This window comes from Chlorocebus sabaeus, chromosome 9, assembly GCF_047675955.1.
Source record: "Chlorocebus sabaeus isolate Y175 chromosome 9, mChlSab1.0.hap1, whole genome shotgun sequence".
In the NCBI taxonomy this organism is placed as follows: domain Eukaryota; kingdom Metazoa; phylum Chordata; class Mammalia; order Primates; family Cercopithecidae; genus Chlorocebus; species Chlorocebus sabaeus.
This window is the reverse complement of record NC_132912.1, coordinates 55284911-55309051: the sequence shown is the minus strand read 5'-3', so window position 1 is coordinate 55309051 and position 24141 is coordinate 55284911.

Below are 24141 nucleotides of genomic sequence, written 5' to 3'. Positions count from 1 at the left end.
GCATTTTATTTGCTGTTTTCTGTACCTCCATTGGCTTCAATAATGCTTCACACAGAGCAAGCTGTCAACAGATAACTGTTAAATGAATAAACCAACAAATGGTTAAAAGCCCTTTGAAAACGTTGGGTTTTATTCTAATAAGGAGGAAAATTTTGAAGGGAGTAAAATTGCGGAGGGTTTGACGTGATCTTTTTACACTTTGAAAATATTATTCTGGCTGATGTGTGGGGAATGTTTCAGAGGAAACAAGCATGAATATATGAAAGCCAGTCCACATAAGAACTGCTGCCCGCTCAACCTAGGTTTATGATAGTTAACATGGAGAGAACCTTTGGTGTCAGAGAGGAATCAGTTGTTTAAAGAATGACAATACATATTTTTCTTTTTCTCTTTTTATTATATTTGAGTTCTAGGGTACATGTGCAAAACGTGCAGGTTTGTTACATATGTATACATGTGCCATGTTGGTTTGCTGCACCCAGTAACTTGTCATTTACATTAGGTATCTCTCCTAATGCTATCCCTCTCACATCCCCCCACCCTATGACAGGCTCTGGTGTGTGATGTTCCCTGCCCTGTGTCCAAGTGTTCTTATTGTTCAGTTTCCACCTATGAGTGAGAACATGCGGTGTTTGGTTTCCTCTCCTTGTGATAGCTTGCTCGGAATTATGGTTTCCAGCTTCATCCACGTCCCTACAAAGGGCATGAATCCATCCTTTTTATGGCTGAATAGTATTCCATGGTGTATATGTGTCACATTTTCTTAATCCAGTCTATCATTGATGGACATTTGGGTTGGTTCTAAGTCTTTGCTATTGTTAATAGTGCCGCAATAAACATACGTGTGCATGTGTCTTTATAGTAGCATGATTTATAATCCTTTGGGTATATACCCAGTAATGAGATGGCTGGGTCAAATGGTATTTCTAGTTCTGGATCCTTGAGGAATCGTCACACTGTCTTCCACAATGGTTGAACTAGTTTACACTCCCACCAACAGTGTAAAAGCATAGCTATTTCTCCACATCCCCTCCAACACCTGTTGTTTTCCTGGCTTTTTAATGATTGCCATTCTAACTGGTGTGAGATGGTATCTTATTGTGGTTTTGATTTGCATTTCTCTGATGACCAGTGATGATGAGCATTTTTTCATGTCTGTTGGCTGCATAAATGTCTTCTTTTAAGAAGTGTCTGTTCATATCCTTTGCCCATTTTTTGATGGGGTTGTTTGATTTTTTACTTGTAAATTTGTTTAAGTTCTTTGTAGGTGCTGGATATTAACCCTTTGTCAGATGGATAGATTGCAAAAATTTTCTTACTTTCTGCAGATTACCTGTTCACTCTGATGATAGTTTCTTTTGCTATGAAGAAGCTCTTTAGTTTAATTAGATCCCATTTGTCTATTTTGACTTTTGTTGCCATTGTTTTGGTGTTTTAGTCATGAAGTCCTTGCCCATGCCTATGTCCTGAATGGTATAGCCTAGGTTTTCTTCTAGGGCTTTTATGCTTTTACTTCCAACATTTAAGTCTTTAATCCATCTTGAATTAATGTTTGTATAAGGTATAAGGAAAGGATCCAGTTTCAGCTTTCTACATATGGCTAGTCAGTTTTCCCAGCACCATTTATTAAATAGGGAATCCTTTACTTTACCCATTTCTTGTTTTTGTCAGGTTTATTAAAGATCAGATGGTTGTAGATGTCTAGTGTTTTTTCTGAGGCCTCTGTTCTGTTCCACTGGTCTATATCTCTGTTTTGGTACCAATACCATGCTGTTTTGGTTATTATATGCTTCTAGTATAGCTTGAAGTCAGGTAGCATGATGCCTCTAGCTTTGTTCTTTTGACTTAGGATTGTCTTGGCAACACGGGCTCTATTTTGGCTCTATATAAACTTTAAAGTAGTTTTTTTCCAATTCCATGAAGAAAGTCATTGGTAGCTTGATGGGTATGTCATTAAATCTATAAATTACCTTGGACAGTATGGCCATTTTCATGATATTGATTCTTCCTATCCATGAGCATGGAATGTTCTTCCATTTGTTTGTGTTCTGTTTTATTTCCTTAAGCAGTGGTTTGTAGTTCTCCTTGAAGAGATTCTTCACATCCCTTGTAAGTTGGATTCCTACATATTTTATTCTCTTTGTATCAATTGTGAATGGGAGTTCACTCATGATTTGGCTCTCTGTTTGTCTGTTATTGGTGTATACGAATGCTTGTGATTTTTGCACATTGATTTTGTATCCTGAGACTTTGCTGAAGTTGCTTATCAGCTTAAGGAGATTTTGGGCTAAGACAATGGGATTTTCTAAATACACAGTCATGTCATCTGCAAACAGGGAAAATTTGACTTCTTCTTTTCCTAACTGAATACCCTTTATTTCTTTCTCTTGCGTGATTGCCCTGGCCAGAACTTCCAACACTATGTTGAACAGGAGTGGTGAGAGAGGGCATTCCTGTCTTGTGCCAGTTTTCAAGGGGAATGCTTCCAGTTTTTGCTCATTCAGCAAAATATTGGCTGTGGGTTTGTCATAAGTAGCTTTTATTTTGAGATACGTTCCATCAATACCTAATTTATTGAGAGCTTTTAGCATGAAGAGCTGTTGAATTTTGTTGAAGGCCTTTTCTGCACCTATTGAGATAATCATGTGTTTTTTTTCTTTGGCTCTGTTTATATGATGGATTACATTTATTGATTTGCGTATGTTGAACCAGCCTTGCATCCCAGGGATGAAGCCCACTTGATCATGGTGGATAAGCTTTTTGATGTGCTGCTGGATTTGGTTTGCCAGTATTTTATTGAGGATTTTTGCATAGATGTTCATCAGGGATATTGATCTAAAATTCTCTTTTTTTGTTGTGTCTCTGCCAGGCTTTGGCATCAAGATGATATTGGCCTTATAAAATGAGTTAGGGAAGATTCCCTTTTTTCTATGGATTGGAATAGTTTCAGAAGGAATGGTACCAGCTCCTCTTTGTACCTTTGCTAGAATTCGGCTGTGAATCCGTCTGGTCCTGGACTTTTTTTGGTTGGTAGGCTATTAATTATTGCCTCAATCTCAGAGTTGGTTATTGGTCTCATCAGGGATTCAGCTTCTTCCTGGTTTAGTCTTGGGAGGGTGAATGTGTCCAGGAATTACTGCTTTAAATGTGTACCAGAGATTCTGACACATTGTGTCTTTGTTCTCATTGGTTTCAAAGAACATCTTTATTTCTGCTTTCATTTCATTATTTACCCAGTAGTCATTCAGGGGCAGGTTGTTCAGTTTCCATGTAGTTGTGTGGTTTTGAGTGAGTTGCTTAGTCCTGAGTTCTAATTTGATTGCATTGTGGTCTGAGAGACAGTTTGTTGTGATTTCTGTTCTTTTACATTTGCTGAGGTGTGCTTTATGTCCAACTATGCGGTCAATTTTGGAATAAGTGCAATGTGATGCTGAGAAGAATGTATATTCTGTTGATTTGGGGTGGAGAGTTCTGTAGATGTCTATTAGGTCCGCGTGGTGCAGAGCTGAGTTCAAGTCCTGGATATCTTTGTTAACCTTCTGTCTCATTGATCTGTCTAATATTGACAGTGGGGTGTTAAAGTCTCCCATTGTTTTTGTGTGGGAGTTGAAGTCTCTTTGTACGTCTCCAAGGACTTGCTTTATGAATCTGGGTGCACCTGTATTGGGTGCATATATATTTAGGATAGTTAGCTCTTCTTGTTGAATTGATCCCTTTACCACTATGCAATGGCCTTCTTTGCCTCTTTTGATCTTTGGTGGTTTAAAGTCTGTTTTATCAGAGACTAGCATTGCAACCCCTGCTTTTTTTTTTTTCTTTTCCATTTTGCTTTCCATTTTCTTTATTTTGAGACTATGTGTGTCTCTGCACGTGAGATTAGTCTCCTGAATACAGCACACTGTTGGGTCTTGACTGTTTATCCAATTTGCCAGTCTGTGTCTTTTAATTGGTGCATTTAGCCCATTTACGTTTAAGGTTAATATGGCTATGTGTGAATTGGATCCTATCATTATGATGTTAGCTGGCTGTTTTGCCCGTTAGTTGATGCAGTTTCTTCCTAGCATCAATGGTCTTTACAATTTGGCATGTTTTTGCAATGGCTGCTACTGGTTGTTCCTTTCCATGTTTACTGCTTCCTTCAGGAGCTCTTGCAAGGCAGGCCTGGCGGTGACAAAACCTCTTAGCATTTTCTTGTCTGTAAAGGATTTTATTTCTCCTTCTCTTATGAAGCTTAGTTTGGCTGGATATGAAGGTTGAAAATTTTTTCTTTAAGAATGATGAATAGTGCCCCCCCCCCCACCTTCTGGTTTGCAGGGTTTCTGCTGAGAGATCTACTGTTAGTCTGATGGACTTCCCTTTGTTGGTAACCTGACCTTTCTCTCTGCCTGCCCTTAACATTTTTTCCTTCATTTCAGCCTTGGTGAATCTGACAATTATGTGTCTTGGGGTTGCTCTTTTTGAGGAGTATCTTTCTGGTGTTCTCTGTATTTCATGAATTTAAATGTTGGCCTGCCTTGCTAGGTTGGGGGAGTTCTCCTGGATAATATCCTGAAGAGTGTTTTCCAGCTTGGTTCCATTCTTCCCATCACCTTCAGGTCCACCAATCAAACATAGATTTGGTCTTTTCACACAGTCCCATATTTCTTAGAGGCTTTGTTCATTTCTTTTTACTCTTTTTTCTCTAAACTTCTCACTTCATTTCATTCATTTGATCTTCAATCACTGATACGCTTTCTTTCACTTGATCCAATTAGCTACTAAAGCTTGTGCATGAATCATGTAGTTCTCATACCATGGCTTTCAGCTCCATCAGCTCATTTAAGGTCTTCTCTACACTGTTTATTCTAGTTAGCCATTCGTCTAATCTCTCTTTTCAAGGTTTTTAGCTTCTGTGTGATGAGTTCAAGCATCCTCCTTTAGCTCAGAGAAGTTTGTTATTACTGACCTTCTGAAGCCTATTTCTGTCAACTTGTCAATGTCATTCTCCATCCAGCTTTGTTCCATTGCTGGTGAGGAGTTGCAATCCTTTGGAGGAGAAGAGGTGCTCTGGTTTTTAGAATTTTCAGCTTTTCTACTCTGGTTTCTCCCCATCTTTGTGGTTTTATCTACCTTTGGTCTTTGATGATAGTGACCTACAGATGGGATTTTGATGTGGATGTCCTTTTTGTTGATCTTGATGTTCTTCCTTTCTGCTTGTTAGTTTTCCTTCTAATAGTCTTGTCCCTCAGCTGCAGTTCTGTTGGAGTTTGCTGGAGGTCCACTCCAGACCCTGTTTGTCTGGGTATCACCAGCAGAGGCTGCAGAACAGCAAATATTGCAGAACAGCAAATATTGCTGCCTGATCCTTCCTCTAGAAGCTTCATCTCAGAGGGGCACCCAGCTGTATGATGTGTCAGTCAACCCCTACTGAGAGGTGTCTCCCAGTTAGGCTACACGGGGCCCAGGGACCCATTTGAGGAGGCACTCTGTCTGTTCTCAGAGCTCAAACACCATGCTGGGAGAACCACTGCTCTCTTCAGAGGTGTCAGACAGGGACGTTTAAGTCTGCAGAAGTTTCTGCTGCCTTTTATTCAGCAGTGTCCTGCCCCCAGAGGTGAACTCTATAGAGGCAAGCAGGCCTCCTTGAGCTACACTGGGCTCCACCCAGTTCGAGCTTCCTGGCCACTTTGTTTACCTACTCAAGCCTTAGCAATGGTGGACACCCCTTGCCCAGCCCAGCTGCCGCCTCACAGCTCGATCTCGGACTGCTGCGCTAGCAGTGAGCAAGGCTCCATGGGCCTGGGACCCGCTGAGCCAGGTGGAGGATTTAATCTCCTGGTGTGCTGCTTGCTAAGACCATTGGAAAAGCACATCATTTGGGTGACAGTGTCCCAATTTTCCAGCTACAGTCTGTCACGGCTTCCCTTGGCTAGGAAAGGGAAATTCCCCAACCCCTTGCACTTTCTGGGTGAGGTGATACCCTGCCTTCTTTGGCTCACCCTCCATGGGCTGCATCCACTGTCCAACCAGTCCCAGTGAGATGAACCAGGTACCTCATTTGGAAATGCAGAAATCACCCATTTTCTGCATTGACCATGCTGGGAGCTGCAGACCGGAGTTGTTCCTATTCGGCCATCTTGGAACCGGCTCACTACATTTTTTTCTTTATGCAACTGAATACTTATGCCATTCTCTGAGGTAAGGAACACTGGAAGAGACTACTTATTGCAAGGGAAGGCTGTAAGTTCCAACTTGGAGATACTGAGTCTGAGGTATCTAAAGGATGCCCAAGGGAAAAAAAGAAATAGGAAATAGGAGATTGATCATAATTTAAGTGGTCATATGACTAAGTTTATTTCAGACAGTAAAGTTTATGACCACAGTCCCAGTGAAATACAACTTATAGTGCCTTCTCTAACTCCTAAAATTTGTTCTTTAGGTATATAACATCAGAACTTGGTCAGAGCTGAAGACATATTTGGTAGTCTTCTGCATCTAAATTTAAGTACTGGGAATAGATTTTGTTACTTAAGGAAAGAGCATCGAGTGAGAAAAGAAAAGAATCAAGGATGACGGCTTTAAAATTCCAATAACAATATTGAGAATGTTGAGTCTGCAGAGGAGATAAAGACATGCCTAGTTTTGTGGAATGACAAGAAAAAGAGATAATTTCTACATATTTATGTAAAAAATAGCAAATGGCTCTATGTTGACAGAGCCTTGATAAAAATTAAAATGGATAAATGATATTAACATGTTTGATTCTAAAATCCTCCCATCTCTTCCAAAATATTAGTTTCGAGGCAGCACTGGCATATCACTAGAAGAGAGGAATCAAAACATGCTAAAAAGGAAAGAAAAGGCCGGGAAGTAGCAATATTGATTGCTGCACCAGGAAGGAGATCTTGTCATTCTATTTGGTGAAGCAGATTGTGAGGAGGTTTGGACAGATGTAAATTTCAAGCTGTAAATACTCCAGACCATCTCCAGAGCCACAGGACATCCCCAACATGTACAATAATGCCAGGGACACAGCAGAATCTTTATAAATGGTGTCAATTAAGAAACCAATTTATTTGCTTGGCACCTAATTCTTCTGTGTTTCCATACCACTGTGGCAGGCAGAAAATGGACCCTCGAAGTTGCCCCCTTCTTAATTCCCCAACCTGTGAATATGTTACCTTACATGGCAAATGGAATTTTGGATACATGATTAGATTAAGAATCTTGAGATGGGAAGGTTCCTCTGCGTGATCCAGGTGGGACTACTATAATCACGAGAATCTTTACAAGAGGGTGGCAGGAGTATCAGAGTAAAAGACAGATTTGAAGATGATAGTCAACTGCCTTTGAAAATAGAGGAAGAGACCCTGAGCCAGGGAATGTAAACGGCATCTAGAAGCTGGAAAAGACAAGGGCAGGGATTCTTCCCTAGAGCCTCCAGGAGAAATACAACTTGGTTTGGCACCTTGGTTTTAGCTCAGTAAGACTCATTTGGAACTTCTGGCTTCCAGAAATGTAACAGAATAAATCCATGCTGTGTTAGGGCATTACACTTGTGATAATTTATTACAATAGCAATAGAAAATGAATCTATCAACACACCCAGGAATGTAAACTGATATGCACTTTTTCATGGTCTGAAATCGGAAGCAATGAATTATTTTCAGGAAACTCTTTTCAAGTACTTAAGTTTCTGCATGCTAACTGGGACTGTGTCTCAGAAGATGGCACAGGCAAATATTTACACACAAATTTAGATTTTTAAACCAGGAATGAATGGAAAATTTGATTCCACAAAAGAATTACTTACCTTGAATCACATAGCCAGGCATTGATAAATTAGTGGTAGAATCCAAGTCACCTAAATCTCCATCAGTGCTTACACTTTCCTACTGACTTATTTACTGAACCTGTGTACGTTCTTCTAAATCAACTAAACACAGTTCACTTTGAAAGGAATGTTTCATTCCTCTGTAGAACTACTGATTTATAATTTATATTGTAGGGTAAAACAATAGTTAAAAGGTATAGCCCATGGCATAGAGAAATTTCTATTCATTTATTCAGTTATTCATTTAATCCATAATTCATTTATTTATTCATTCAATGTCATGCAAGTGTAAAGGGCTACAATATGCCAGACACTGCTATAGAAACTGGACATAATGTTGACTAGGACAGACAAGAGTTCTATTATCACAGAATTTTTATTCTAGAAGGAAAAGACAGATAATAAAGACCCAAAGTAAATAATAAACTGCCAACTAGTGATAATGGCTATATTGTGATAGGAGTACCGGAGGTCTGGAGTGGTCATAAGAGGCTCTCTAAGGAGATAATATTTAAGTTTATGACTAAATGAACAGAAACATCCAGACACAGGAAAGAACATTTTAGGTAGAGGAAATAACAAGAGCCACAGGGAGCTATGTGGTTCCACAGATTTAATTTGCATTATAGACTGCAATGCACTGAGTAAGAAAGACTTGTCTATAAGTTATAGTTTTATTACCATATTGGATATGTCATCACAGGTAAGTTATTTATCTGAGACTCAATTCCTTTGTCTTTAAAATGGGGTTATTAAACATACTCCAGTGAGTTGTGGTAAAGACTAAATTAGATAGTATTTGTGGATGTGCTTAGCATATAGCGGAAAGCTCAACGCATTGTATACTTTTTTCCTTTGAAAGAGAAGGCACATAATGCTTATTCTGGCACAATTCTTATTTCAAAGAGATCCTCCTAAAACATTCAAAAGGATATAGGGGAGTAGAGTCAAAGGAGAAGATCTGGGGGAATTGCAATCTATTCACAGCTGAGAGAAGAGATTGAATGGTCCGGTTGGGTGGTAGTCATTCATGGCTGAGGAAACATCTCCAATCAAGGAGAGAGAAGTTCAAAATAAAATACAGTGAATAGAAAATAGTGGGTTGTGCTGATCAGGTGGTGAAAATCACAGAATTTGGCCATCACTCAAATCCAATTCATCAGTTTAAAAGCAATGTCCTTCCTTTGATGATTTTCCCAAACCAGCTAATTAAAAATGTCTTTGCCCAGTGAGACACCATGATTGACAACAACCATCTCTTAAACCTACAGCTATTTAACAGTGTGTTTCCTTTATTCTAACATTTGCACTTATAATGGATGAGTTGTCATCACTGTGAAATTATCTGAGCACAGCCTTGTGTACGTTGCAATGCCCTCCCTCGTCTCTCTGGGATAGTAAGCAGCAAGCCCTTACCGGTGAGCAGGCTGAGGTCAGCCACAGCAGAGTTGGGGCTAATGGCTCAATACCAACAGCTCACAATGTTGCTTGTCAAGCACCATTAGGAGGCACAGTGCCAGGGCAAGCTGCAGGAAACTCAACTGCCATTCCTAGGAGGAGTGCCCAGAGCAGTTCCCTGGAGAAGCCCAAGAAATCCAGGCTCCAAGGGGGCAAATAGGAATGTTATTAAACGTCTGTCTTGTGTCAGATACTCCTCAGGGGACTATCAAGAATGCAAAATTCAGCAAGCATTCAACATTTCTATGCCTTCTTTTCTTAAAGTTCAGACTTCTTTGTCTCATGATCACTATTCAACCAATACAATTTATCTTCCATTACCACCACTCACCAAAATTTTCCATTCAAAATTCCCCCTAATGCCAAACAGAGTGTCCACATCTCAGATGCCTACAAGGGCAAGGCCTTGACCTTCTTACCACCGTCCTCTCCCTTGGAAAACATGATAAACAAAATATCATTTTCTTGCCCGTTCTTCTCTGTTATATATTAGTCTCCGTTTCTAGGTGTTTGCCTTTACCTGACCCTCAGATATGTTGGTCTCCAAACAAGAATTTTGAGTCTCTTCTATTCTATCTTTGCATGCTCCTCCTGACAACACAACCATGACCATGGAACAAGTCACCAACCAAATGTTGAACACTCATTCTGGCAGAAGCATTTGTGCCATCTCAAAATTCACAGACATGCATGGATTATGAATAGACAAATGAGCATGGGTTTTTTCTCTTGACAGCTCAGGATGTCAAAGAGACACTACATCAGCTGGCCACCTTGCAAACTAAACACAGACTATAAGACAAAGGGGAGTATAATAAATCTAGAGTCATTTTATCTAAATCTCCAACTTATTTGCAAATACTTTAGCAATTTTATAATTTGAATCAACATAAGTCCTGATCCCATGATAAGAAAAAGCACATGTAACTCACATGTCAATTGGAATTTCCTAGCCTTCTGATATCTTGTTAAGATCATTTAAAATCTTCATTCCAAATTCTGTGGAATATTAACTTTCTCAGAGATTATTTTTAAATACATAAGAGACCAAGGCTTTCATGACAGCCTTTAGCTAGTTTCATTACTTCTTCTCTTTCTTTTTCTTTTTTTTTTTTTTTTTTTTTTTTTTGAGACAGAGTCTCACTCTGTCACTCAGGCTGGAGTGCAGTGGCACGATCTCTTCTCACTGCAACCTCCGCTTCTCAAATTCAAGTGATTCTAGTGTCTCAGCCTCCCAAGTAGCTGGGATTACAGGGATGCACCACCACACGCAGCTAATTTTTGTATTTTTAGTAGAGACAGGGTTTCACCTTGTTGGCCAGGCTAGTCTCAAGCCCCTGACCTCAGCTTCCCAAATTGCTGGGATTGCAGGTGTAAGTTACTGTGCCCAGCCAATTACTTACTCTTTCTATAAACGTCGTTTCTAGTTTCACAGCATGGTGTCGTGAAAAACAGTCACTTAGATTTTATTCTCTCTCCTTCTCTCTTTCTCTCACACACACCCCACAAACTTACTTACACACGTCTTCATTCTTAGATACAGACTTCACTGACAATTGTGTCTGTTTGAGTGTGTGATGAGCTTTACGAAAGTTGGTTGTAGATGAGAATAAGGAGATTAAGAAAAGTTTTAACCCAACAGCAATGCAAAACAATAGACATCTTTATTCTTAAATTTTCTTCTCTTTGGTGTTTCTTATCCAGATGAGATATCATAGGCCAGTGTTTCCCTGATTCTCTCCACTAAGAATAACTGTAACTGCTGAAAATAATGCAAGAAGCACTCAACAAGAATTCTAAAGGATATAAAGAGAAAGGCATACTGGTGAGAGAACCCAGAACTGGAAGAGCAACCTACTGGCAGGGAATCTTTAGTCCCCTCACCCCAACCAACAAAGGAAAGCAATCCAGGCTCAATTTCTTCCAACCCTCATTTTAACAGCAGAGAGCAGCCCAGGTAGAATCATTCTTCTGCTGGGTTGGACAGGGGTCCCTCTGACCACAATGGTTGCCACTTTCTGAGTCATTATTATGCCTTGATGCAGACTGAGTACCTGGTGAAGGAAACCAAGTGACCTTGTAAACATCACAAATTGGGCACCGTGTGTGCAGCAAATTATTCCAGTTATAGTTGCGTGCAGAAAGAGCATTGAAAGACAGTGGGGAAGGAGTAAGACTTCAAGTGATGCATCTGTTTATATACCTTCACTTAAGGATGCATGGCTAAATGGGTAGATCGCTACTAATTCAAGGGCAGTGGCTAATAATTTGGCCAGTTGGCTAGGACTTGTGAGGACACTTGTTTCCTAAATGCAGGGTATACTCTGCAAAGGAGGCTTTCCTGCAATCAGATAGGCAAGATAGTTCACTGCATGGATAACACACCTCTTTCCTTAGCTATCCTTTTGCTTGATTGATGGGTCCATGAGTAAAGTGGCTATGGTGCACTGATGGAAAATAAGCACAGGTCTAACAATGTGGATTTCCCTTCACCAAACCTGATCTGGCTTCTGCACATGCTGACTACCCAGCCTGCCAACAGCACCGCCCAGTGCTGGGCCCCTGATCCAGCACCTTTCGCTATCAGTTATCAAATTCATTGGATCCCTTCCATTATGAAGGAAACAGGGGAACAGGCTTTATCTTCACAAGAATAGACATATATTCTGGATATGGACTTGTCTTCCCCATTTGAAATGTTCCTTCCAATTCAGCCTTTTACAATGTTGTATAGTCCCTTCATAGCATTATTTCTGACCAAGGACTTTTTTTTTTTTTTTTACAGCAATATAAGTTTGCCAGTAAACTTGTGCCCATGAAATTATCTGCTCAAATCACATACTCCATCACTCAGAAGCAGCTGGTCTGATAGAATGGCAGAATGCCTGACTGAACATTTAGTTTAGGTGCCAACATCCTGTAAGTGAGGACTGCTGCCTGTAGGATGTGACACGCACTCTGAACCAGCAGCCAACATATGTTGTCGCTTCTCCCATCCCCACACTACATGGATCCGGTACCTACCCAAGGGATATTACCTACCAATCCATTTGACTTGCAGCCTAGTGACCTGAGATTTTCAGAGTGCAGAGGTCTTTATTTCCAAAGGAAAAATGTTGCCACAGGATGCTCACCAACAATTCCACTGAATTGGAAGTTGAGGTTGTCTTCTGGACACCCTGTGCTCTTCAGGCCACTGTACTGCTAGGTGGAGAATGGGGTAGTGTTCCTAACTGGAGTTATTTATACCAATTAACAAATGAGCATTGGTATGCTTCTACCAAATAAAATGGAAGGTAAACTGGAATAGTCAGTGTGTATATCTGGAACTTAGGGGCTTGACTGGAGCACCCATATCTTGGAGTAAAAGTTAGTAGAAGGCAACGGCAATCCAGCAGAGACAGGGCTACTGAGACCTCACACCTTTTTATTTAAAAGGCAGGTTTACATTACCCCACCAGATAAAGAATCCCAACCAGACAAGGTGCTGGCCGGGGGAAAAGAGAACTTGAAATGTGTTTTAGAAGAAGAAACTCCAGCCCATGGCCAGACACAGATGAAGACTATAGCCACTATGCACGTTTTTGTTAAATATGTCGGTATGTATCCATCCGCTATTTATTTTCTACTTTTCTCCTTCCCCTGTTATTTCCAGTGAGGGGAATACGTGTTGCTTATATTTACATTTCACTTTCCAGGCCAAAATCCCATACCAGGCCACATCTAGAACTAATGGGGAAGGTGGTCTATCAGCTGCAGATGGGAGGTGCCGAGATGGGTGTGGTGGATGAGAGGACGTTTTGTATCCTGTTGTACCTCCTGAAATTGCTGGTATGCAAGTTAAACAAAGGCAGAGTGAAAGAATAGCTGCTGAGAGGTGCTGTGGTGGACTGTGCAAGTCACATCTGTGTGCTTCCAGACCCATTCATAGCCAGAGTTCAGAAAGGAAGCAAGGAGAAAAGATGGAAGCAGGGTTAGGAAGAAGCAGACCTACAGACAGACAGAAGGAAAGTTTTCAAATATAGGACATGGACTGAGGAGAAAGGGCCAGGGTTTACATTTCAGTAAGATTTTCAGGGCAGAATCAGACTTCTGGCAACTAAGCCAATAATGCATATGTCAGTCCAGGTAGAAGATTCAGATCCCTCTTTTTAGACAACTATGACTGACATTCTAAGCTGGATAGACAATAAACACCAGAAAGAAGCGTGGTGTGTGATGGGGTGAGGTGGAGAAGGCTTGGCATAGTGGGAGGTGGCTGTAGGGAGGGTGTCATCATGGTGAGATGGAGAAAGAATGGAATTGAGGTCAAGGAGGTCTAGAATGGAGCCACTTTGTTGTTGCTTACCTTACATGCCTGCATTTTGTCTTATTCATGTTCAGATGAGCTCAATGGTGTGTGAGTAAAAACAAAGTATTGGGTATAAATACTGTGCAACTGCTGGCTCATGGAATTAAAATATAGGTGAGAATTGGCATGATGAGGGGTGGCAATGGCAGGACTGCCTTAGCAAGACCAGGACTCTTGCTCTGCAAATCCAAGCACTTAAGGACAAAGGAAGAGGAATGGGGCACCATAAGTAAAAAAGACAGATGCTGAAGAACAGACATGAGCTCTCAGACAAGGATCAAAATAGCAAGAAATAGTGGAGAGAATTTCAGAGGCAAAGTTAGTTTCATTTAAAGATAAACTGCAGCCCCAGGGTATGCACAGATAAAGTGCTACCAAATGATATCAAATTCACAGAAAATATGAAAATCAAACACTCGGAAGAAAAAAAATAATAAAGGAAGCTGGCTTTCTCATACTATATACTACAGAGCTTCCCAGCCCAAGCAAGGGAAATAGACTAGGGGAAAAAAAGATCCAAAAAGACAGTGGGGAAAATAATACTCAATAGGACTGGCCAGAAAGAAAGATGAAATGTGTTACATGTGCCTCGAGCACAGGGCAGCTGTTCGCTTGAGATTTTCCCTGCTCTGTGGTAGCAGCTAAATGCATGGCCACAAGGATTCCTAGGCCCTGAGTTTGTGTTTGTAGAGCATGTTATTAGCTCTAGGAAATAAGGAAAGCTCCTAGAGCAACTACTCAGTCTTCAGAAATGGTCAAATGGAAAGAAAGTGTTTAAAGCTCCCTTTTACACAGTCATGGATCACACCCACTGTGCTCTTTGCAATGATTCCACTCACAGCATTAAGCATACACAAATTTCTCCCAAAAATAAACAGTCACTGAGCTCCTATTGTTTGCCTGGTCCCATACCCCTGCAGGGAGGAAGGGAGACTTGGTGAAAGCCACTGTACTCAATGAGCACACTGACTGAAAGAAAAATGTGACCAGGACTTAAATATACATAACAAAAAGTAGAAAAAGATAGAGCTCCCGCAGACACAGTATTATTATTTTGTGAGCTCCTAGTGCATCTCAGGCTGCCTGGAATTTACTTCACTTTGCAGATGCAGCTTGAGAGGCTGTTACCTCTGTCTTGCAATCTAGACTCTATACTCATCCCTTGAAATCTTGCAGCTTTGCCATTGCATCCATATGCCCCAGCCTTATCCAGTCTATAATCAGATTTTACACAAGTACTTCATCCTGGAGTGATATTGCAAGTATCACCCAGCAAACCCAGCACTGTGTTAATAGGGGCTTGAATCCAGTCCTAAATGAGCTTTTAAAATCTTTCTTCAGCCATGGCACATACAGCTTTATATAAGCCACAGCCTCAGGACAGTGTCTACAGCCTCTCTTTCAGCCATCTTGCCAGATTCAAGGACCCTGCCTTTACTCTTGTTTCATGCACCCTGCTGGCTCAGGACCTATACCCCAGGCTTGTGGGGTGCATTTGGTTCCCATGATCCCCCTGATGTCACACTCCAAGCTGCCTCTGCCTGCTTCCAGAAGCAGAGCTTGGTAGGGTTCAACTTCTGCTCAGCTCACTACAGAGGCTTCAGTTATGCTCTGGGCTCCCCGAGAGGTTCCTCTTGTTTGTGAACACAGCTCATCTATCATTGCTGTGTTTAGCACAAAGGGAGGTTCACTGCATGAACTCCCAGTGCCATTCTGATCAGTGGTCTATGTCATCTCGTTTAATCTCCACAATGCTCTGGAGAGGTCAGGGATGCCATAAATCATAGACTAGACTTCATATAAAAATTATTAAAATAGAAGAACCCACAGTCACTTGGCTATGTCAAAAGAAGGAGGAGTTAATATCTGCATTTTACTAATAAGCAAATTGGATCAAAATATTATAACCTGACCATGCCTCTAGTAAGGTTAGAACAGAAACTTGACCCCGTATCTGTTGAGTCCCAGAGCCTATAAATGATGTTGCTTTAGTGTTTGGGGGAGCAAGAATTTATCCATTCGTACGCACAAGGATCTTATCAGTCCTTGAAAAGTAAGGGATGACAGCTTTTTAGACAGGGTGAACCAAAATGGGAAAAGTTCTGGATATCAGAAATACCAGATATATTCTCAAAAAAGACTAGTTCTCCAAACTAAAGCATTCTTCCTCCAGTTACCAGTCAGTGAATGCATCTACCCCGTCAATTCCAATAAATTTGCAACTAGTATTAAGTACTACTACATGCCAACCACTAGGTACTGAGAGTGCAAAAGATGATTAAATTTTGTGCTGTCTGTAAGGATCCCACAGACTGATAAGAGAAAAAGATACCTTAACAAAAATACTCTCTAGTGGTTTTATGTTATGACAGCTAAAAGGCCAGGGTGTATTAGAAGTACAGAAAAGAACATTATCAATGATACTTAGATAAAAGGGAAGTCTTCAAAGAATAGTTGACATTTGAGCTGGTTCCTGAAAGGTGATAGGATTGCAAGAAGTGCAAAGGGTGCAGGATCGGGGAATAGCAGAGGCAAAGGCCAATGATATGACACAGATTATGCTTCTTTCAGGAATGGTAAGTGGCCCTATTGATCAGATCCCTTCTCTTGCCTGGGTGCAAAGACTGAGCAGGGAGAGAGAGAAAAAGGAATAGGTTCAAGTTGGAGTAGTAGTTTGGGCTCATCTCCCACAGACTGAATCCCAGATGAAGCTACAGCTCAGGATGTGTTAGGAATCCTCAGGTCTGGAGCAGGCAAAATCTGTGGCTGAAGGTACAACGATACCACTCTCCAGTTGATCCCAGGCTTATTGCCAGCATCATCCAAAAGTGCTCACTGAGCTGTGTGTATATGGTACCTGACACAGAAACTACAACACTCATTTCTCCAACTAGTCATCCCTGTCTCCACAGAGTGTCAGAGCTACTGTCTTGTTCTCCTCGTCCCATTAAACAGAACCATGGGAAGAGGTGGCTTGTAAGGAATGATCTCACACCACAGAGCTATCAAAGCACAGTCTTTTGTCCTGGAGACTTGCCACACAAGCAGCAAGCTCTCCAACTCTGCTTCACTCCTGGCAAACGGTAAGGTGGGGACCTGCAGAGAGGGGACTCAGGAGCTGACACAAGTGGAAAGAACGGCCTGGCAAAGAGAAAGATCTAAGAAGGGTGTGGGGGAGGGGGTGGAGTGGAGAGGTGAGAAACACAGATGAGTGCTTCTTTTGATTTTCTGTTTGTTTTCAAATTCTTCACTTCTAATACCTATTGTTTTGTCATGTTTCTTTCAGTCTAGTTCAACAAATATTTACCCAACCCCATCCCAAATGCAAGGACTAGGCCGAGAATTGGAATTCAAAACAGAAAAGGCATAAACTCTATTCCCATGGAACTCATAATCTAATAAGGAATAGAGTCTCTCAATGCAGCATATTAATAAAATATTGAAAGTGCAACAGTAGAATTAAGCAAGGAGGCAGAGGGGATGTGTATAAGAGAAGCCTCAGGAACCAAGGCAAGGCTTGTTAGGGAAGTTGCCCCCTGAACTAAATATTTAAAGATAGGTGGAAGTATTTTTCATATTGATAACATAATTGGTAATGAAAACTGCTCCAACAGACATGTCATGAACTGTTTATGTTGAATAACACTGCATCAGTGCAAATATAACAACTGCTATTATACTAGGAGAAATTAATAAAACCATAATCAAGTCAGGAAACTAAGTCAATTCTCTAAACCTTAGACAGATCAAATAGACAACCATAAATGAGTTTTAGGAAAACAATAATACAATAAATAAAGTTAATTTGCTAGATATATATGTTTTGTATGTCACAATCTTTTTAAAATGACCGTGGAATATTGAAAACAAATAAAACATAAGATTACCTTCTAAACACACACAGACCCTTAATTCAATCTAAAAGCTGAAATTACATTAAAACGAAACACAAATTAGAAAATCTTTTTGAGTCTTTGTAAATATCAATAAAACAAAATTCTGATCGTGTTAACTAAGGGGCAAAAAGAGAAAAATAATCAACACTGGGATAAGTGTGGCCAGCTACAGATATGATTGACTAATATTTTAAGGATTTTTATAAATATGTTCATAAGGAATATTGGCCTATAGCTTTCTTGTTCAATAGTGTATCATGTCGATGCTGTGTTCATAAAACTAGATAGACAGCATTCGCTCCCCCTCTACTTTCTAGAAGAGTTGTCTAGGATTGGAATTCTTTCTTCCTCAAATGGAATTCATTGGTGAAACCACAGGGTCCTGGAATTTCTTCATGTCTCGTAATGAACAGAGCTAGATCTTGCTTTTTTCCAGTCTGAGATGCTCCAACATTTATTTAGACTGTTTATGTTGCATGCATTCTGTCCGTTTATATTCTATGCAATTATACCTATCCTTTGGGTTTAAGTCCACAATCTTGCTATTTGTTTTCCATTATTGTCTTTTGTTTTTGTTCTTCTGTTGATGTTTTCTTGCTTTTTCTTTTTTTTTGGCAGGGGGAAGTGGGTGATACTTGCATACAATCATATATTTTATGTCCTCTATTAACTTCTCAGCAATACCTCTTTCACTATTTTTTCATAGTTGCTCTAGGGCTAACAATCTGTACTTAAATTTCCAGTATCTACACGGATTAATGTTTCCACTTCACACCTGACACTTTCCTCTTCTGATGCTTCCACTTTCCACTGTACTCTTCACACCTCCCACTTATTACTTTTCAAATGTAATAACTAAAATGCAGTAAAATTATATGTACATGACCCCTTTCTTTAGTGCTATTGTGCCACTTTTTATTTCTACACCATAATAAATCCTACTTTATGATGTTAATATTTTTGTTGTAAACAGCTATTATTTATAGAAATTATAAGCAGCAAAATGCATAGCTTTTTATGTGTAACTGCTTCTTTTCCATTTTTGTTGGTTTCTTTTGCTTTCTATATATACGAATTTCCTTCTGATGTCATTTTTCTTCAACCTTAAGAACATTTTGAATTTCTTCCATTGCATGTCTGCTAGTAATAAATTCTCTCAGTTTTATTTATCAGATGTCTTTATTAACCCTTCATTTTTAGATGATATTTTTAGTTTGTATAGAATTCTGGGCTGACTGACACCACCACCACCCCAGCTCATTAAGGATGTCATTACATTATACCCTGGCCTGCTGTCTTCCTGATGAGAAGTTATTTGTCATTTTCATCTTTGCTTTCCTGTATATAATGTGACTTTTTTCACTGGATACTTTAAAAATCTTCTCTTACTCTTAGGTTTTCAGTAGGTTGACTGTAATACACCTTGAAGCAGTTTCCTCTGTGTTTATTCTGCTAGGAGTTCATTAAGCTTCTCATATCTGTAAGTCAATGTTTCTCATCACATCTTGTAACTTTTCAGTTATTGTATTTCAAGCATTTTTGTATCATTATTGATCTAGTCTCCTTATAGAAATCATATTTACACACATCAGACCATATTATATTGACTTACATAACCCTGAGGCTCTGTTGATAGTTTTTTCTACCTTTATTTTATCTCTTCTTTAGATTAGATTATTTCTTTAGATTGTGAGTCAAGTTTGATTCCTCAATTTTTCTCTATCTTCAATCTGCTGATCTGACCATTCAATAAATTTTTCCTGCAATGAATTCCTAAATGTGTGTTTTGTTATTTGTCACAGTTTCCATTTCTCTGTGGTGATTTCTGAATGCCTTACTCATTAACATAATATTTTATTGAGTTCCTTAAGTATATTTCTTTATGTTCTTCTAGCACTTTATAGTAGCTGTTTTACATTGTGTGTGTGTGTGTGTGTGTGTGTGTGAGTATGTGTGTGTGTATTTCTGCTAAATCCATGTTAAAGACCATCTTGTGGTCAATCTCTTATTGACTTTTTTTCCCCCATTACTAGTTTTCTCTATGTTCAGCAATTTTTGATTTCCTACTAGACATTGTTGTGTTGAACTGTAAGGACTTTGGATTCTGTCATCTTTTTCTGAAGAGTGTTGGCTTTTGTTCTAGTGAGTAGTTTGACTATTTCTTGCTCACCTTGAAACTGAGTAGGTTTTCTTATATCTTATTATGGAAGATCTGTTGAAAGCCAGTTCTGTTTTCATGTCCTCTTTAACATGGCAAGATTCGACTTCCAAACACTGTCTCTTTTTCAGAATCTTGTTAAAGTTTGTTTTCAGACTTTGTTAAAGAGAAATAAAGTAAAACTTACTAAAAATTTAATATTTCCTTATAAAAAGTATTAGTCCATTCTCACACTGCTAATAAAGACACACCTGAGACAGGGTAATTTATAAAGGAAAGAGGTTTAACTGACTCACAGCTCTACATGACTGGGGAGGCCTCACAATCATGGTGGAAGGCAAAGGAGGAGCAAAGGCATATCTTACATGGTGGCAGGCAAGAGAGAGTGTGCAGGGGAGCTGTCCTTTAAAAAACCGTCAGATCTCGTGAGACTTATTCACTATCATGAGAAAAGGAAGGGGAAAACCTGCCCCCAGGATTCAATTACCTCCCACCAGTCCTACCCTGGATATGTGGAGATTACAGGAGCTACAATTCTAGATGAGTTTGGGGTGGGGGAACACAGCAAAACCATATCATAAGGGAAAGCCTAAAGATGTCTCAGGTGGATATCTCCAACATCCCTGAGCACTGCTCGAGCTCTAGTATCTGTTCCATTCTCCATCCTACAGCAGCTACATCTTCTAAGTCTCTCATTAAACTTGTACAGCCTGACTCCTTATCAAGGACTCATGGAGACTCATGAGGAAACCTCTGCCCAGTTCTCTATCCTCTAGTACCTGCCTATTAATTCCAGCACCTTTGGTTTTCTCAAACCCTAATATCTACCTCCTATGATCAGTGATGCTGCTGTTCTTTGCTTGGACTCCAGCTCACTACGCAGCCATCAGAAAACTGTCTCCCAGGCAGAAACCTGAGGCCATGACGGGGATTACCTAATGAATTGCCCTTCTTTCCCGGTAACTGCCATACTGTTTTCAATAATGGTTGCACCATTTCACACCCCTGCTAATAGCAAACAGGGCTTTCAATTCTCATGACTTACCAACATTTTTTTTAATTAAGTGAACATTTTAACTATGTCCATTATATCTTTCCCTTCCATTGCTTAAAATTATTTGGTGATTTCCTACTGTATTTAGCAAAAGAACTTGCCATTGACTATCAGGTCATGGTCAAGCACCTATCTGCCTCTCTAGATTTTATGAGGCTTCCTAGAACCTGGAAACTTTTTACCTCAGAATATTTGCACTACCAGATTTTTGGATTTCAACTTCCTCGACTTTTCATGTAACTATTTTCGTTAAAATTTTGAAATCTGATACAAGGTAAGGTGACATCAATGTTATTGAATATTCATCTGGAAGTGGAACTCAGTGTTATTGAGGTCAAAAGTAAGAGTTGTAAATATTAGAAAGAAGGAAGTGGCCAAGCCCAGTGGTTCATGCCTGTAATCCCAGCACTTTGGGAGGCCGAGGCAGGTGGATCACCTGAGGTCAGGAGTTAGAGACCAGCCTGGCCAACATGGTGAAACCCTGTCTCTACTAAAAATATAAAAATTAGCTGGACGTGGTGGTGGGCGCCTGTAATCCCAGTTATTACGGAGGCTGAGGCAAGAGAATCACTTGAACCCAGGAGGTGGAGGTTGCAGTGTGCTGAGATCGTGCCACTGCACTCCAGCCTGGGCGACAGAGCAAGACTCCATCTCAAAGAAAAAAAAAAAAAAAGAAGGAAGCATGCTAACCAACATTACTTTATAGTGGGATGGGATTAACTGACCCCCTTTTGCTTAGCAAAATAGGTTAATAATCAAGATTCTGTGTTCTGAAGTTAGCACCCTGGTTAAAATCCTGATGTGCCACTTACTTGTCCTGCCACATTGGTAACTCAATCACTCCAAGTCTCAAGGGCAGTAAAATGTGTAATTTACTTTGCTCAGGGCCTAGCAACCAAGTAGTAACTTAGTAAATGTGAACTATTATCTTTTTGAATAATGTTTCTAGTATAAGCTTTTGCTTTGTGTATAAGAAGAAAGCCTATTAAAAACAAATATGCCAAAACAAAGAATGAAGACTGAACAATCTTAAATTTTAATCTTGTCTGCTGCAATCTGCTCTCTCTTCCTTGAGTCTTCTGTTTCCATCAGGGCTTCACTCTTTAATAGCACTGAATCTGAAAGATAACAACAGTAATTATAGGAGAGAAAACTGAGGCATAGCAAGGAGAAGGGCTTGTTAGTGTTAACCTGCGGTCACTGGAAGAGCTCTGATCTGAAACTGAGTCTGTTCTATGCTGTTCCCTCTGCCAAGTGGCCTGTGAACTAGGGAAGGGTGTTGCCGTTACTTCTCTCCTTATCCTCAGTACCTGTGTGGTCTGAAAGACTGTAATAGATACCGCTTTATCAACTAAAGCCCTAAGGTTAAGAAAACAAAAGTTACCCATGGATTGAGCATTCAGGGCCCAACTGGTATGGCAAATTTCTAAATTCCTATGACCACAGGAAAAAAATTACACCCTAGCAAAACTCCCCGACACTAGGAGCTATCAGGCTGATTTACAACCCAGGCTGCTACACATCTGATTGGACAGACCACCAGCCTTACAAACTTTCTTTTCTAATAAGCAATTGCAGAACTTAAGCCAGTTACAACAGCTTATAGACGCTGTGCACAAATTGTCTTTGTGTCTTATAATTCACTCTTTGGTGTAAAGAGCCAAATTCCACTCCATTTCAATGCTAAAATCCTGCCCTAAAGTGAACATGGAATGTATGTTACACACAGGTTTACTCGTTATGCATGCACTTGGCTTCTCTCATAAATATGTATAGCTTTCTACCAAATCTGCTGAATATGTAGGATATTGGCCCTCTCAGTCATAAAACCCAACCTGTCCTTCCACTCTTCAAAGAGAAAGTAGCTTCAGTACCAGCCATAGACAATGTCTTTCCAGTTTGCAAACTGCTATTGCCAATATTTCTACTATCCATCCTGGTGGTCTTCTGAATGACAGCTACTACCTTCCTAGTATCTTGTCCTCACTACCCAGATAGTGATCTAAAAGAAAGGAGGGTTGGATGCACAGGAAGAAAGGAGGGAGAAAGGACAAAACTAAGAAGTTTTCACAGACCTATTCAGTCATGTTACTAGTGTGATTATATTGAATTCTTTGCCTTTTCTTCCTCAGTGGCAATTCTTAAAATAACCTAAACCTATGATCCATGAAACTGAGAAAGAAATGAGATCAGAGGTAATCTGATTTTCCTCAAACTCCCTTTTCTATTGTCTCTGAAGCAATTGGGAACAACTGAGAGACTCTCCCATGTAGAGGAAATGAAGTGTGCTCTGTCAGACACAACGTGTGTAGCTTTGGGAGAGGTCTGTGTTTAAAGCAGGTGTCATTGAAGTTTCTGGGAAGTATTTAGTCTCTGATCTCTCTAGCTCCAACATCAGGACAGCCACACCTCTGTGTTGCTTTGTCCCCCTCTTCTTCACCACATGTATCTCATACAGCTGAAGAAAGACTTTTCTATCAGAGAGAATGTGCTAATTAGCAGGAGTCTTTGAGTAGCCAGACAATGACAACGTTAGCCTGAATTGTTTAGATAAATTAGGGTATGGGTAAAACCTGAGTTCATAATAATAGAGACTCCCAAGAAGGTGCTTAGAAGAAATCAGTCACAAAGCTTTGTTTTGGTGAAATGGGGTCAGCCAGTGCTCTGTTTTACTGAGGTAAAAGTGTGAGTTAGTGTGTCTGTGCCTATGAATATGTGAGGCATGTGTGTCTGAGTGTGAGGCAGTGTGTGTGTGAGGATTTGGGGAGAGAAACAAGAAGAGGAATATACCAGCAGAAGATGCTAAATCTTTCCCTCGCTTTCTCGTCCATATTCTATGAGTAGTTCTAGAATACCCTGGAATGGGAACTGTCAGAGGGGAAGCATGTGTTGATTGTTACTCTCATTAATTGAGGCTTGTATTCAGTTCTACTGGGAAAGAAAGCTCTGTCCTTGAAGGACTCACAATGCCTTAGATAAAACACTCCAAAACTGCTGATATTCAGTTATCAGTGAGCCACCAATGATAGTAGAAACAATAAAAAAGATTAACTAAGAGCCCTGTGGGCATTGAACTGGTCAAATGGGTGTTTTCTGAGACAGGAAACAGTTTGGACAAGCAGAGAGTGGCAGAAAGGAAAGGGTTCCTGGGCACTGAACATGAGCCACATGTGCTTGTGGTTGGGAATAGACAGACAGGGGAGTGGAGGGCAGGTGGGCTCCCAGACCTTCCAGGCCAGGGGGCTGCTGAAGGAGGCACAGGTAGGAAGAGGGTAGGGAAATGGGAGATGGGGTATACAGGGACTTCATGCAGTTCCACACTTTTAGATTTTAGACTCATTCTGCGAGGTGGAGCATTTCTTCTTTAAACCTTTATGGCACAGTGACAGATGTTTTAAAAATGTACTTTCG